Consider the following 16076-nt stretch of genomic DNA (forward strand, 5'->3'; position numbering starts at 1 on the left):
CCCGCCCCGCCCGCGCCCCTCCCGGCAAGACAGCCCCAAGTGGGGTGCGGCCGCTCGGGTGCTGCCGCGGGGCCGGGCCCAGGCGGCGGGGCAGCCTCGAGGCCTCTGCCTGCCCCGGAAGGGGGCGAGACAGGACCGTGGAGGCTGGAGACGCGGTTGCCCAGGTGCGGGTCCGGTCGCACTCCTTCGCCCCAGGCCCCCTTGGGTTTCTGGATCACCAATCTCTCCGCCCCTCCGGCGGCCCCGTGTCGCCACGGGTCACCAACTTCTGCCTAACAATCAGTCATTCACCCAAACACACACTTAAAAAAAAATTTTTTTTTGAGACAAGGTCTCGCCGTGTTGCCCAGGCTGGAGTGTAGCGATCATAGCTCATTGCAGCCTCGACCTCTCCGGCTCCAAGCCATCCTCCTGCCTCAGCCTCCCAAGTAACTGGGATTACCGGAGAGTATTACGATGCCAGGATAATTTTATATTTTGTGTAGAGACTGGTCTCGAACTCTTGTGCTTAGGCAATCCTCCTGCCTTGGCCTCCCAAATTGCTGGGATTACAGGCTGAGCCACCGCACCCAGCCTCAAACACACATTTATGAATGACCCCAAACACACACTTACAAATGGCCCGTCACATGTCAGGCCCATGTTCTTGGTCCCAGGGACACAACAAGTAGGAAACAAACATCCCTCTGGAGTTTACATTTTAAGAGGGGACAAGAGACCATGCATGAATGAAAATGTTTAGTATTAGAGTTCTATGTAGGGAAAATTTCCTAGGCAAGTGCTGAGTAGAGCACAAGAGGAGGGGCCCAGGGGAGGCCAAGAGGGCTGGTGTCCACAGGGAAGGCCTCTGGGAGCTATGAGAGAGACAGCCGTTTGCACAGAGGGAACAGTGGAGGGAACAGAATGCAAAGGCTCAGAAGTGAGAAATACAGTTCCTGCCATTTAATGAGGACTTTCTAAGTGCTGGGTCCATTCATGTGGTTAATTCTTTACAAATCACTAATAACAATCAAGGTCAGTTGCCTTGGAATGCCTGTTCTAGGCTAGGACTGGGTGTCTTACATACATTAAGTGATAATCTGGAAACCGCCTTTGTCATACGTAGGTGCTCTTGGCCCAGTTTTAAGAGGGAGAGGGCTGGGCGCGGTGGCTCACGCCTGTAATCTCAGCACTTTGGGAGGCCAAGGTGGGCGGATCACGAGGTCAAGAGACTGAGACCATCCTGGCCAACATGGGGAAACCCCGTCTCTACTAAAAATATAAAAACCAGCTGGGCGTGGTCGTGTGCGCCAGTAGTCCCAGCTACTCAGGAGGCTGAGGCAAGAGAATCACTTGAACCCGGGAGGTGGAGGTTGCAGCGAGCTGAGACGGGCCACTGCACTCCAGCCTGGCAACAGAGCAACACTCTGTCTCAAAAAAAAAAAAAAAAAGGGAACGGACCGAGGCTCAGCGTGGCTTCTCTAATGCCACCAAGGGCAGTTCACAGCAAGCTGGGTCCCTGATCTCATTTTGTTCCCCAACAGCATTTAGAAGACATTGTCTCCCTGCTTTAGGGTGGGGCAAGTACACCTTCAGAGAGGCTAAGTGAAGTGCCCAAGACCACACAGCCAAGTGGGGCAAGGGAAAGTCAGGATTAGAACTTCAGGGAGGAAATGACTCCATTCACCCCAGCTGTCACCTGAGCTGCAATGGGGGTGTTGGCAGTTCTAGCCCTGCTCACCTGATTCATGAATCAATAAGGGCAGTTAGTCCAAACCCCTGTTTCCATAGATGGGCAAGCTCAGGACAGAGCAGGCTCAAGGCTTGACCAGCCCCAGGCTCTCTGAGCCTATGCTGCCTGCAGCCTTGACCAAGGGATAAATGGCAAAGGCCATTTATCAGACAGCTTGCAGAGCCACAACCCACACTGATGTGGTCCTGGATGGTGTGGCCATGAACAGGCTGCCCCAAGGCTGGACAGAGAAGGGACAAGGAGCAGGGCTGGAGCCAGGGGGCCTAGGCTCCCAGCCTTACCCTCACTAGCCGTGTGGCCCTGGCCATCATCCTTAACAAACCTTCTATACATGGGGATAATTATAGCGCTTGCCACACAGTCAGTGGGAGGATCCTGTGATTCCATGGGCAGAGCACAGGGCCTGGCACTGGCCACCGGATCTCGGTCACCCCTGCAGTGCTGTCACTGGGACACTGACTTGGGATCTTCTTTCCATCCCTGGCTAGCCAAGGCTTCCCTAACTTCTCAGTCTGAGGGAAATCATGTCCCAGGAACCCAGGAAAGGCTGGGAAAGTGTGAGTGCATGAGAAAGGGGAAGGAGTGAAGAGGTTATCGAGCCACGGGAGGCAGGCCTGAGATGGAGATATGGAATTTCCAGACAAGTCAGATTTCAAAAGACATTCCCAGGTCCAAGATCTCACCGCTTTTTAAAACCTTCAGCTCAACCCCAGTAAAGTGACATAGTCTTGATGTTTAATAGTGGTGAAGACAGGTGCCCTTGTATAAAAGTCCCAGGATAGTAGCGGGCACTGTGGGCAGCCACTCCCACCCTCTTCTTCCTTACCCATTACCACTAAAGGGTTGGAAAAATATATCATTGCTCTTCCAGCTTCCCTTGCAGCACAGGGTGACCATGTCATGTCACCCAGTTGGGGCCAATGAGACCTAAGTGGAAGCCTGTTGCGGCCTCTGTGAAAACTTCCACTTTTCTGCTAAAAGACACAGAGGCAGCTGGTACCCTTATTGTTCTCTCTGGCCTAAACATGGGTGGGATGTCTGGAGCTGTGGCAGTCATATTGTGACCATGAGGCAAAGTCCAGGAGACTCATAGACACTGTTCCTCATACTGCTAAATCCAGAGGACATTTGGCAATGTCTGCAGACATTTTTGATAGTCCTGACTTGGGGGAGAGAACGCTACTGGCTTCTAGGCAGTGGAGGCCACGGATGCTGCTAAACGTTCTATAATGCACCGGACAGCCCCCCACAACAAAGATTACTCTAGCCCAAAATATCCACAGTAAGATAGACAACCCCTGTGCTAAACCAGCACCAACCAACAGACTCTTTGTTAATACGAAAAATCAATCCTGAAGTGTTTAAGCTACTGTTAGTTGGGCTTTCCTTGGTGACAACCAAGAGCATTCCCAAATGATGGAGATGCCATTTGGTGACTGCCACTGACAGGGCCAGCGTGGCCTGGAAATGGGTCTTCTCCCCCACTGCCGTCAGTCCCTGTGGCTCAGTGGGTTGGGGGCCAGCCTGGAGTTTGACCTTGGCCCCATGGGTTTGTGAACGTGAGCTGGTGTAGCTCCCTCTAAAGCTTCAGCCCCTTCATCGACAGGAGACAACAGCAAGCCTTCGGCATGGGGGTTGGGAGGCAGCAGTGAAGGCACATGGGGTGGTGGTCTGGCTGGGCCTGCGGGGTGTGCTCCGTCCACTCCAGCTGCCCACTCAAGCCCCACTGCTCACTTGAACCCCGCTGCCCACTCGAGCCCTGCTACCCACTTGAGCCCTGCTGCCCACTCAACCCCCGCTGCCCACTCAAGCCCCGCTGCCCACTCTAGCCCTACTGCCTGCCTTGCGTCCCCTGAGGACAGATTCCCAGGCTCGCTGCTCTGCATGTGGAAGACAAATATGGCAACCCAGGGCTCCCGTAGTTTCAAAGGAGCCGGCCTGCAGGGTAGGGGTGTACAGGCCACTGCACCAACCTCAGCCCAAAGCTGAGTCCCCGAAGAGCCTTGATATAAACACCAACACGACAAACAAAAAGAGGAAGCCCAAGAGCGCGGGGCCTGAAGACTCAAACCAGAGCCCCGCCTGGACGGGGCCCGCGCTGTTTCAGATCGCAGTGGCCGGCCTCACCCGCTCCCCTCTGCCCATCCTCATCAGGGTAAACTCACTCTCCCTCCTCTGCAGGGCAGCTGGAGCCACGGCTGGGAGCAGAGAGCAGGCCTAGGCCAGGCAGTTCTGCATTTGTGCCATGCACACATCACACATTTGCGAGGGAGGCAGGAGAGGACCTCTCTGAGCATCAGTTTCCTCAGCTATATAATGGGCATCATTGTAGTCATCTCTTCCTAGGGCTTTTGTGAGATGAACTAAGATAACACACAGAAAGTGCTGGGCTCATCCTCACATTGAGCAGGAATTCTGCATTCCAAGCTCCTGCAATTTCTATTTTCTCACCCAGCACACACAGTTGCCAGTCCTCCCTCCCGCGCTCCCCAGTGAGGCCTGAGGGACCCAAGTCACCTCTGCCCAGCCTGGCTCCCAGCCCAGTCTCACAAAACTGTGTTCCCTTTCCAGGGGCCCTTTGTGGGCCATGGAACCCTTGGCAGTCAACTGATACCTAAGGTAATAGTATTAAACACTTAAAAATAAAATGCTTACCAGCCAGGCGTGGTAGCTCACATTTGTAATCCCAGTACTTTGGGAGGCGGAGGTGGGAGGATTGCTTGAGGCTAGGAGTGTGATGTAGCAATGTGGGCAATAAAGGGAGACCTTGACTCTACAAAGAAATTAAAAAATGTAGCTAGATGCATGCCTGTGGTTCCAGCTACTTGGGAGGCTGAGGCTGGAGGATCACTTGAGCCCAGGAGGCTGAGACTACAGGGAGCTATGATCACACCACTACACTCCAGCCTGGACAACAGAGCAAGATCCTGTCTTTATAAAAAATAGTAATAACAAATAAAATAAAATGCTTAGATTAGCAAAGGAAAACAATCACCTTAAAATATAGGCTGGGTGTGTTGGCATGTGCCTGAAGTCCCAGCTACTCAGGAGGCTGAGGCAAGCGGATCAGTTGAGCCCAGGAGTTCTGTATCAGCCTGGACGACGTAGAGAGACCCCCCTCTCTAATTAAAACAAACAAATATAAACGGCTATGAAAATATTTTTTAAACAATGTGTGATGTAGCAATGTGGGCAAGTAATGTCTTCCTCATCAATGTGTTCAACAACAAGGTCACGTAGTGGTGCTGATGAGACCGTAGTTTTGAAGGATTGATGAGCAAAACTGCTATGTCAAGACGTCAGTGACAGCCGTGTATGTGAGGGTGCATGACCTCTGTGACTTCTTTTTTTTGAGACAGAGCCTCACTCTGTTGCCCAGGCTGGAGTGCAGTGGTTGAATCTCCGCTCACTGCAACCTCCACCTCCTGGGTTCAAGTGATTTTTGTGCCTCAGCCTTCCGAGTAGCTGGAATTACAGGCATGCGCCACCACGCCCTGCTAATTTTTGTATTTTTAGTAGAGACAGAGTTTCGCCATGTTGGCCAGGCTAGTCTCGAACTCCTGACCTCAGGTGATCTGCCTGCCTCGGCCTCCCGAAGTGCTGGGATTACAGGTGTGAGCCACCTTGTCCAGCCCCTCTGTGGCTTCTTGTGGCTTCAGAGCAGCAGGTGCTGCTGACAGAGGCAGAGGCCGGCTGCATCTGTGCTCACCGTGGGCCTCACTTCAGCTGAGCTCTGCTTGATGAAGATAAAGATCTTTGTTCTCCATCAGGCTCACAGACCCTGAATTCTATCCCTGGGCCCTGTGGGGTCTGTGGACCCCAGGTCGGCACCCCTGTGTATTGGTTTCCTGAGTTTACTATGACAAATGACCACACATTTAGTGGCTTCAAACACTCCACAAAATTCTCCTCTTCTAGTTCCAGAGGTTGGAAGGCTGAAATGGGTCTCAGTGGGCTAACATCAAGGTGTTGGCAGGGCTGAGTCCCTTCTGGTGGTTCTACAGAGAATCCCTTATTTCCTGGCTTTTCCAGTGTAGACACCACTCACATTCCTAGGCTGGTGGCCTCACTTACTGTCTCCAAAGTCAGTGCTGATGGTGATGGTGACGGGTGGAGTCCTCCTCACTCTGCGTCCTGCCAGTCTCACTCCCATCTGCCCTGATCTTCCACCTTCAACAACGCTGTGATTCCAGTGGGCCCACCAGAGAAAGCCAGGACCATCGCCCTGTCTCAGGGTCCCCAGCCTCAACCACATCTGCACAGCCCCTCTGGCCGTGGAAGGTCGTGGGTGGCCATCGCTGGGGGGTAGGGTTCTTCAGCTCACTTCACTCCTTTCTCCGCCTCTTTCCTGCACTTTTGGGGTGTCTTTCACCCCCCGGGCTTGACAGTGTGCTAGGGTCACATGTGAGCTGAAATTATTTTCTATTTTCCAACCGATTAAAAGAGCTCTTTTTATAAGAGAGTTCGAGTGGCTGAGGTTGGGTCCTCTGGCCGCTAATGCAATCCAAGCTGAAGGTAAAGTATGCCTCTCTCCAGCTCCTCCAGCCAGGCAGGGCCGTGGTGGTCTGGCTGCACCCACCTCCCTGGCAGAGCCCACCCGCCTTTGCCCATTGCTGTCCTCTGAGCACCTGTCTCTTCATGGGGGTCCAGTTCCACCCCTCACCACTGCCAACCCCTGCCCCCAACAACTACCTGATAACCCTCCTTGGCAAAGACTGTCACCCCATCTCCAAATCCCCAGGGATGGGCCTTCTCTCTGGGGTGTCACAGCATCTGTGGTTCTGTCCGCCTTTTCCCAGGGATTCTAGGCCTGCCCTCATTCCAACAGGCGACGCTTCCATGGAGGTTGGTGGCAGTTTCCACCATTGCACACTTTGGGGAAAAGGGTAAAACCTCCCAAGAGCTGCTGGCATACCTGAATCTGGGGCTCTGGCAGCCTCCCAGCCCACCTTGGCAGCCTTGGACACTGGGGGCAAGAGCTGGTGACACACGAAAATAGCGGGTCTCAGAGAAAGGTTTCCAGATGAGACCAGGCAGTCCTTCTACTGCTCTGCTGGCCAAGACCTGTCCCAGCATGCACCTGCACAGAGAACAGCAGAAAGGCAGGGAGCCTTGATCCAGAGTGCCTCTCCATTCAGGGCTCTAGCAGAGTGTCAGTGATGCCTATACACCTTCTGTGTACTGCCTTTAAGGTTCCCCAGATTGGCTGGGCACAGTGGCTCATGCCTGTAATCCAAGCACTTTGGGAGGCTGAGGCAGGTGGATCACCTAAGGTCAGGAGTTCGAGACCAGCCTGGCCGACATGGTGAAACCCCATCTCTACTAAAAATACAAAATTAGCCGGGTGTAGTGGTGCGTGCCTGCAATCCCAGTTACTTGGGAGGCTGAGGCAGGAGAATCACTTGAACCTGGGAGGTGGAGGTTGTTGCAGTGAGCCAAGATCATGCCACTGCACTCCAGCCTGGGTGACAGAGCAAGGCTCTGTCTCAAAAAAAAGAAAAAAAGAAAAAAGGTTCAATACTACTGGGCACAGAGGCCAAAATGCACCAGCAGGCACTGGTACTGGGGAGAGGAAAGGCTCAGCTCCTCTCCAGGGGGCACTCACAGGCTCAGTCGATGCTGTCACAGGCCCCCAGCAGCGTTAGTGGACAGTTCCTGGAGCAGCAGAGTGCACACGCCTCAGTTTCAGCTGCAAAGACAGAAAGACACTGGCCTGTGTGCATGGCTGAATCCTGGCCTCTGCATCCTAATCCCTGGAACCTGTAACATGGCACCCTGCCTGGTGACAGGGACTCTGCAGATGTGACTAAGCTAAGGATCTGGAGGTGAGAAGAGTATCCAGGGTCATCCAGATGAACCCATCGAAATCGTAAGAGTCTCCATCTGAGGACGGCTCCAGGTGATTTGACTAAGGAACGGGAATAGATGTGAGCCCAGAAGCAGGAGGCTGGAGTGATGCAGCCATAAGCCAAGCGTTGCTGGCAGCCACCAGAGGCCAGGAGAAGCAAGAAATGGGTCCTCCCTTCAGGCCTCCAGAAGGAACCAGCCTTGCCGCCACCTTGATTTTAGTCCCCCAAGAGTCATTTTGGACATCAGGCTTCCAGAACTATAAGAGGATTCATTTCTGTGGTTCTGAGCCAGTAAGTATGTGGCCATTTGTTACTGCAGACTTGGGAAACGAACACAGCTCACGTCGAAAGCTGTGCCCTCATCCCCTAGGGAAAGGAGTGCAATCCAAGTGGCAAATTGGGGGTGCAGCAGAATGAGAAAGTGGGGGAGAGCCTGCTGCTCCCTGTCAATAACCAAATGACCTGATTGGTCTCCTGTGCTAAAAGTTGTTCATTGCCCCAGTATCTTTCTCATGAAGAGGGACGTGGCCTTGCTATGCAGCGTGGACAGGTGTGTCTATGAGGGCAGGGGCTGCATAAGGGCCCAGGCAGGTGCTGGCGCCAGCCTGCATGGTGGCACTTGCCCCTGGGCTCAGTGTCCCCTCATCCTTTGGCTTCAAGATGGTGATGAGAGGCTGGGTGCTGGTGGGTAATCCCAACACTTTGGGAAGCCAAGGCAGGTGGATCCCTTCAGGTCAGGTGTTCAAGACCAACCTGGCTCCCATCTCTACAAAAATTAGCTGAGCATGGTGGCAGGTGCCTGTAATCCCAGCTACGCAGGAGGCTGAGGCAGAAGAATCGCTTGAACCCGGGAGGTGGAGGTTGCAGTGAGCTGAGATCACGCCACTGAGATCACGAAATCATACCACTGCACTCCAGCCTGGGTGACAGACGGAGACTCCATCTCAAAAAAAAAATAAAAAGAAAAAAAAGAAAAAAAAGGTGGTGAGAAAAGCTCTAGGAAAAGGAAGTGCCACAAAGAACAAGGATTCTCTTGAGCTGAGCTGGGTTGCCGAGACATCAGGTAAGAAGCTGGACAGCCGCAGGCAGCACCTTGATCAAACCAAGGAAAGCAGTCACTGCTGGCAGGAAACGTGGGGCACAAATGCCACAAGTCTCTGAGGGATGCTACCCGCTTCTGGCTTTCTGGCACCTTGCAGGTTAGCAGGTGAAGGGAAGCCTGTAGCGAATCCCCAAGCTGTGAGCTGCACGTGGTGCTGGGGAAGGCTGAGTTTGTTTCCACAGTGGCTGCGAGGGTCGCGCAGGCCGGAGATCCTGCCCCCGCCAGCGTCACTACAGAAAGCTCAGCACTGCCTGCCTGGGAGCCCGGCGCGCGGTGGCTGGTGCTGTGGATCCTGCAGACACCAGGTCATGCAGCCCAAATGCAAGTGGCCACTGGAGAAGACTGTAGTGGTCACCTTGAGCTGCTGTGACAAACTACCACAGACTGGGTGACCGAGCGACAGAGGTTTATTCTCTTAGAGTTCTGAGGGCACAAATCTGAGATCCGGATATCTGCAGGGCTGGCTCCTGGCAAGGCCCTTCTCCGTGGCATGCGGACCTCGCCCTCTTCCTGTGTCTTCATGTGGCCCTTCTTCTGTCCTTGTCTGCGTCCAGATTTCCTGGTCTAGGATACCAGACATATTGGATTAGGGCCTCATTTTATCTGAATTATTTAAAGACCATGTCTCCAAAATATGGTCCTAATCTGAGTTACTGGGAGTTAGGACTTCAACATAGGAATCTGGGGGATGACAGCTCAGCCCATAACAAATATTAATACCGATTTTGCTTTTGTAGGCTAAGCAGAACTATGCTTGGGCCTTCCACACCAGTCAAGATGCCCTCACAGCAAAGCCCCACCGAAGGGGCCCACAGGGTGGACTCGAGGTACATGAAGTCCCAAGAGATGACTTGAAGCCCCAAATGGATGCCCTGGGCTCCCCAGCACCAGAGGGAAACACCCCCTCGCCGAAGCCAGTGGCGACTGCCATGCTTCAAGTAACGCAAGGAGCAGCCTCCAGTGCACCTGTTTTAGAGGCCAGCCCTGGAGGCAGAAAGATTTACAAGGGAGTGGAAAGGCTGGCAAACACAGGACACAAGGAGATGCCCAAAGTCAGTGGGGGTCAGGGTTCAACCTGGAAATGCAGTCTCTTCAGCTGAGGAAGGCAGCGAGTCCTGGCCAAGAAGCCGGTCCAAGCCCCTGCCTCGTCCCCAGTTCACCTCGTGAAAGCTGATGAATGACCAATGCTTACACACGGGTCTGGAGTCACGGTGGCACCGTATTAAGGGGCGATCAGGCTGTATCTTGATACTGGGATTCACAGAGGTGGAAGAAACCCATCATGCTGACGGGTAGTGAAGAAGAGAAATGAAAGACACAGGAGAAGGCCAGGTGCAGTGGCTCCTGTAATCCCAGCTACCCGGGAGGTTGAGACAGGAGAATCGCTTGAACCCGGGAGACAGAGGGCACAGTGAACTGAGATCACGCCACTGCACTGCAGCCTGGGCAACAGAGCGAGACTCGGTCTCAAAAAAAGAAAAGAAAAGAAAAGAAAAGAAAAGAAAAGAAAAGAAAAGATATCAGAGAGTGCTGCCGCCAGTGAGCCGACAGAATCCACAGTGTGGATGCGGGCCCGCAGGACGCTGGGGATTGTCAGTTCCTTCTTTGAGCTTTGTCTCCTCCCACACTGCCTCCCCTGGCCCACAATCATGAGGGAAAAAGAAGAAAAGATGAAGAATGCAGGTCAGTTAGTTTTTGGGAGCTGATTTACATTTTAAGCAAGTATGCAACAGGTGTTTCTTATCTGCTTTGGAAATAGCCCTCACCTTAAAGAATATTTCTCAGTAGATTGATGCAAAATTCACAATAGGCTCTTAGACTGTGGTGATGGTTCCATGGGTGTATGTTTATCGCCAAACACATCAAGTTGTATACATTAAATACGTACAGCCTTTTATGTGTCAGTCACACTTCAATAAAGTGGTGTAAAAACTCACACAGTCAGCTACGAAACTATTTACACTGCCCATATTTGCCTTACAGTGACCTAACACCTGTCATAATAAAACCCTCAAAGTTGCAGCCACAACCTCTCCTGATGTCTCCCATCTCCATGGGATAAATGTGGGCCGTGAAACAGGGGAACCGCAGTTAGCAGGAAGACCTCGCAGAGCTGTGAAACATTGCCAGTCTCTGATTAACAAGACAGTACCTTGCAAGGAAATACAATGCTTGTGTTGAAACTGCCTTTCCTAAACACTATAGCCAGGCCCTGGTGTTGGGGCTTATACAGCTTCTTAAGAGCCTAGGAAAATGTTGAAGGGGAGCAAGGTAGAAAGGGAGAAAGAAAAAGAGAACTAGCTTTAAGATATTTAAAAACAACAACCCCAGGCTGGGTGTGGTGGCTTATGCCTGTAATACCAGCACTTTGGGAGGCCGAGGCAGGAGGACTGCTTGAGCCCAGGAGTTTGAGACCAGCCTGGGCACACATAGCAAAACCCTGTCTCTACCAAAAATACAAAAAAAAAAAAAAAAAAAAAAAAAAGAGCCTGGTGTGGTGGCACGCACGCACTTGTAATCTCAGCTACTCAGGAGACTGAGGTGGGAGGATCTCTTGAGCCCGAGAGGCAGAGGCTGCAGTGAGCCGAGATCGCACAACTGCACTCCAGCCTGGGCGATGCAGCAAGATGCTATCCTCCCCCCAAAACACCTACAAACAAACAAGAAAAATCCCCAAATGAATCCGTTTAAGTAAAGGCCTACAAATGTAATAGTGGAGACCTCACGAACTGTTTAGTATTCCAATATCCAATCGATTTGAAAACAATTTGTAGCTTTGTAGGAAATGCTGCACTTTGTGAGAAATTCCCTAGTATTTGAGGTGATGATTAAAAAATCAACATGAAGTATATGCTAACTTACTGCCAAATGATTTCAGAAGTAAAATATGAAATTTTTTTCAAAGAATTTGCCTTTAAAACAATGTGATTTAAAGCAGGATGTGGGTGCATTTTACTATTTGGTGTGGAGTGGTGAGTGACACCTCAGAGGACCTAGTGCAGTGATGTCCCAGAGAAAGATGAATATAACATGAGCCACGAATGTAATCTACAATTTTCCAGTAGCCACATTTTAACATTACAAGCAGGGGAAAGTTAAATTGATTATCCAAAATAGTATCATTTGAATGTGTAATTGGTATGAAAATTAATGGCATTTACATTAATTTCGAGAGCATGTGTTTAGTTCATTTTTTTTTTGGCACTAAGCCTTTGACATCTGCTGTTTTAGGTTTACATCTCAATTCCAACAGGCCACAGGGCCTTCAAAGTTACTAACACGCGTCTTAAAGTGACCTGTTTGCCACCACCAGGGATTTGTGTTTCCCAAATCAGGGCAAGGGTGATGCTTTGGAGCACAGGAGTGCTCAGAGGCCCCCACATCGCGGGCGCCAAGGCTTCAGTGTTCCACGAGGAAACCATCGCGGCCGCTAAGTTTGAAACAGAAAAATCAGGGTCTCACCTCTGACAAATTATCTCCTTTAGCATTTTCCAAGGAGGCCTTCAATCTTCCTATAAAGCGTTATTTTTAAGACGATTCTTCTAACAGCAAGAGCAATGTTTTGATTCTACTTCCCAAATATCTTAAAAGCTTAGCAGCAACAGGCAGGGCGCGGTGGCTCAAGCCTGTAATCCCAGCCCTTTGGGAAGCTGAGGAGGGCGGATCACGAGGTCAGGAGATCGAGACCATCCTGGCGAACACAGTGAAACCCCGTCTCTACTAAAAATACAAAAAACTAGCCAGGCGAGGTGGCGGGCGCCTGTAGTCCCAGCTACTGGGAGAGCCTGAGGCAGGAGAATGGCGTAAACCTGGGAGGCGGAGCTTGCAGTGAGCTGAGATCGCGCCACTGCACTCCAGCCTGGGTGACAGAGCGAGACTCCGTCTCAAATTAAAAAAAAAAAAAAAAAAAAAAAGTTTAGCAACAGCAAATGGAGGGGGTGGCCAACACTTCGTTTCTTTTAATGAACTAAAGTCTGTGAAATTGAACACAGAGCAAATGCTCCTATGTTGGCACTGGGGCCATTCGCGCCATCTGCTGGCCAGACCTAAGCACAACACGCGGCTCCCGGGGAAAGAACCTTAAGAGACAAGCTGGATCTCCAGTCAGCTTGGTCTCTGGACCTTTTTGTCCCGCCTGTACACCGACAGCACTGCACCACTGAGCAGACTTCTCATGGACGTCATCCTCACTGGCACTTACAGTAGCAGCTACATTTAAACTCTACATCACAGGCCAGCCACAGGGTCACTTTTACGCTTTAACTCTGCTCACATAACCATTCTGACAGCAACTTTTAATGTCTCCCATTTTGCAGATGAGGTCACTGAGGCTCAGAGGTTTAAATCACATGCTTAAACAATAGGTAAATCACATGTTAGCAAAGTTGGTGACAGAGTTGGAACTGAAGGTGGGCAGTCCAATTCTAAGCACGTTTGTATTTTGAGACAGGCTCTGTTGTGACTAGGCTCACTGCAACCTCCGCCTTCCAGGCTCAAGCACTCAGGCAATTCTCATGCCTCAGCCTCCCCAGCAGCCGGGATTACAGGCATGTGCCACCATGCCCAGCGAGTTTTTCTATTTTTAGTAGAGCTGGGTTTTGACTTGTTGGCCAGGCTGCTCTGGAACTCCTGGCCTCAAGTGGCCCGCCTGCCTCGGCCTCCCAAAGCGCTGGGATTATAGGCATGAGCCACCGCACCAAGCCCCATGTCAATTGCAATGTTATATGGTTATTTCAAGAGACCTCAAGTGCAGTTATGGCTATTACTTGAAGTCACCGAAGCTAAGAACTCATCCTAAACCACATAAAAAGTGACAGGAACAGAGAAAAATCACACCCCAGGATATTAAAATAGGTAATACATACATATATTCTGTAATTTTTTGTGGCTCCACTAAAAGAAATGCTCATTGTGACAACTACATTCATTTCACAACCTACGAAGGGGTCATGAGTCAATTTGGAAAAGGCTGGCTTAGGTGCTCCTGCATGTTCAAGAACGTGTTTAGTTCATGTTTTAGAGTCTCTCCTTCAAGAGACTAAAATTTTGGTTGAATGAGAAAAACAAAAATTTCCTACATGACTCAAATAAATTTTTTTGAGACAGGGTCTTGCTTTGTTGCCCAGGCTGGTCTGGAACTCCTGGCCTCGAAGTGATCCTCCCGCCTTGGCCTCCCCAAGTGTTGAGATTCCAGGCGTGAGCCACCGCGCCTGGCCCTTGCTGTTTACTTTCTCTTGGTAGTTATTTTCTGGTGAAAGCCAGCGAGCTCACCGCCAGCAGGCCAAGCACTTGCTGCATCCTTTGTTCTTCCTCTACCAGAGGATCCTCTGGCATGAAGCTAACCCAAAAATGGGGTGAGGCAGGTGGGTTCTGCTGGCCCCTTTGACTGACAGGGTTTTCATAGGCAGGCTTACATGCACACGTGCACACACGTGAGCACAGGCTCACAGACCGGTGTCTCACACACATCCATCACAGCTCCATCCTGCTTCCAACCAAACATGACAGGAACCAAGTGCACCTTCCTGTACCCACGTTAAATCCCTGCCACCTTGTTTCAGCAGCATCTTTATACAAAGTTCTTCCCACCAGGCCCTGTTCCCACAGTGAGGAACCAGGGAAGTGATGTTACACCAAAGAGTGGGAGGAAAGCCAGGCAAAACCAAGCAGAAAATCAAGGGAAAGATCAGTGTTCATGGTGGCATCCTGGTGGCAGGCAGATGGCAGGTGTATGTTCACTGCCAAAACCCTTTCCCCTTTTTTTGTATGTTTTAAAATTTTCATATGTTGGAAAAAACTAAGTGAAAGAACAAAATTTGTCTTCTCCATGAGGTTTATATACCTTACTTTCAATGAAAGCAGCTCTGTTTCTAACAGGGTGTGCAGTAAATATTTAATGGCAGGATGACTTGACATTTATTAAAACAAAGAGCCACGATTACACTAGTGTATCTTTGAACTAGAAGATGCCATCAAACTTATGAATACTTAATGAGCACCTACTGCATGCAACTTACAGGTGCCTGTAGAGATGCTGGTTTAAGATGAAGAGTTCCTCTAAGTCTTCATATGCATTTTAGGAAACGTGAAAAGAAGTATTTTAAGAAGCTTAATGATCTCAGTGAATATTTCCTAGATCCTCATTAGCAAACATGCAGTGTGCGAAAGCTTTAGGTCCTGGGCAGCAGAAAAATGAGTCTTGGCCTCATCCAAGGCTCACATCCTGGTGGCAGCAAAGAGCTCCCTGACCCCCAGGTTCTGACAGCCCAAGTCCAATCTTGGACTATTTGCCAATCACAAAAACTGTCCCCTTGGGGAGGTGGCAAGGTCCCATCCTGGGAAAGCATACTCTAAAAGGCCTGTGATTGAGACTCAGTTTCCACCCTAGCCTGTCACTAGGGCTGGTAAAAACAATGAAACTCTGGCTAAGCTAAAGCCGACAAGTCTATTCCCCCTCATATGAAAGTTGGCTGCTGAGATAATCAAGCTTCAATCTCCCCTCACAGCAGTCTTAGACTTGCTAGCTAGATCTTCCCCACGTTGATAAGACCACAGGCCTGATTCATAAAGTGAAGAGAAAAATGAGCTGGAAACGGTTAACCTGAAAATTCAGATATTTTCTAGTGCACCTGCCTTTTATCTCTAAAAAATAAGTTTTTTAGGCTAAAAAATAGGGCTGGAGAGTGGGTCTGAATTCATTTGTGACCTACCAAAGAATTTAAACCAGAGTGCAGATGGTCTCTTCCAGTAGAAAATTTTATTTTCATTGTTTTTTATGAGTAGGCAAACACATCTTACAACATTATCAATACTAGAATTTCACACTCAGCAAGTCAGACTTCACACATTAGTCCAAACAGGAAGGCCTAAGAAGCATTTGAGATCACAGGTGAAAAATACAGTGACAGACCCAAAAGTCACACGGTAAGCTGAATTTCACTTTGAATACTTACCAACCAGGAATTTTAAATTATACAATACACAAAAGCAACAGCCAAACAACCACTACCGAGGGTATGAGTTCAGGGCAATTCCCATGCAGGGGACCTGGGTTCTAACTTGAAAGTCACACAAGTGTCACCCACAAATGGCCTGTCACCCAGCACAAGTAACAGTCCCCATTTGAGTCACTCGGAAATCTGAGCAGCAGGGCCAGAAAGCACTGGGGATTCTGAAGATGGGAATGAGGGAAGCAAGGAAAAACACATTCAAACTCTTCCCACCAGGGCTCACAGAGGCTGCTGTTCTGCAGGGCAGAAGTGAGCGCAGCTGGGGAACCCCTTTCCCCTAAGGTTGCTGTGTTTCCCAGAGGTTGTCTGAAATCTCAACACAAAACCCCACGCTGATGCTGGGCAGGACGCACGTTCCTGAAGTTACAGGGTGGGAAAGGGGA

The sequence above is a fragment of the Rhinopithecus bieti genome, unplaced genomic scaffold (genome assembly GCF_001698545.2).
Source record: "Rhinopithecus bieti isolate Rb0 unplaced genomic scaffold, ASM169854v2 scaffold_33652, whole genome shotgun sequence".
In the NCBI taxonomy this organism is placed as follows: domain Eukaryota; kingdom Metazoa; phylum Chordata; class Mammalia; order Primates; family Cercopithecidae; genus Rhinopithecus; species Rhinopithecus bieti.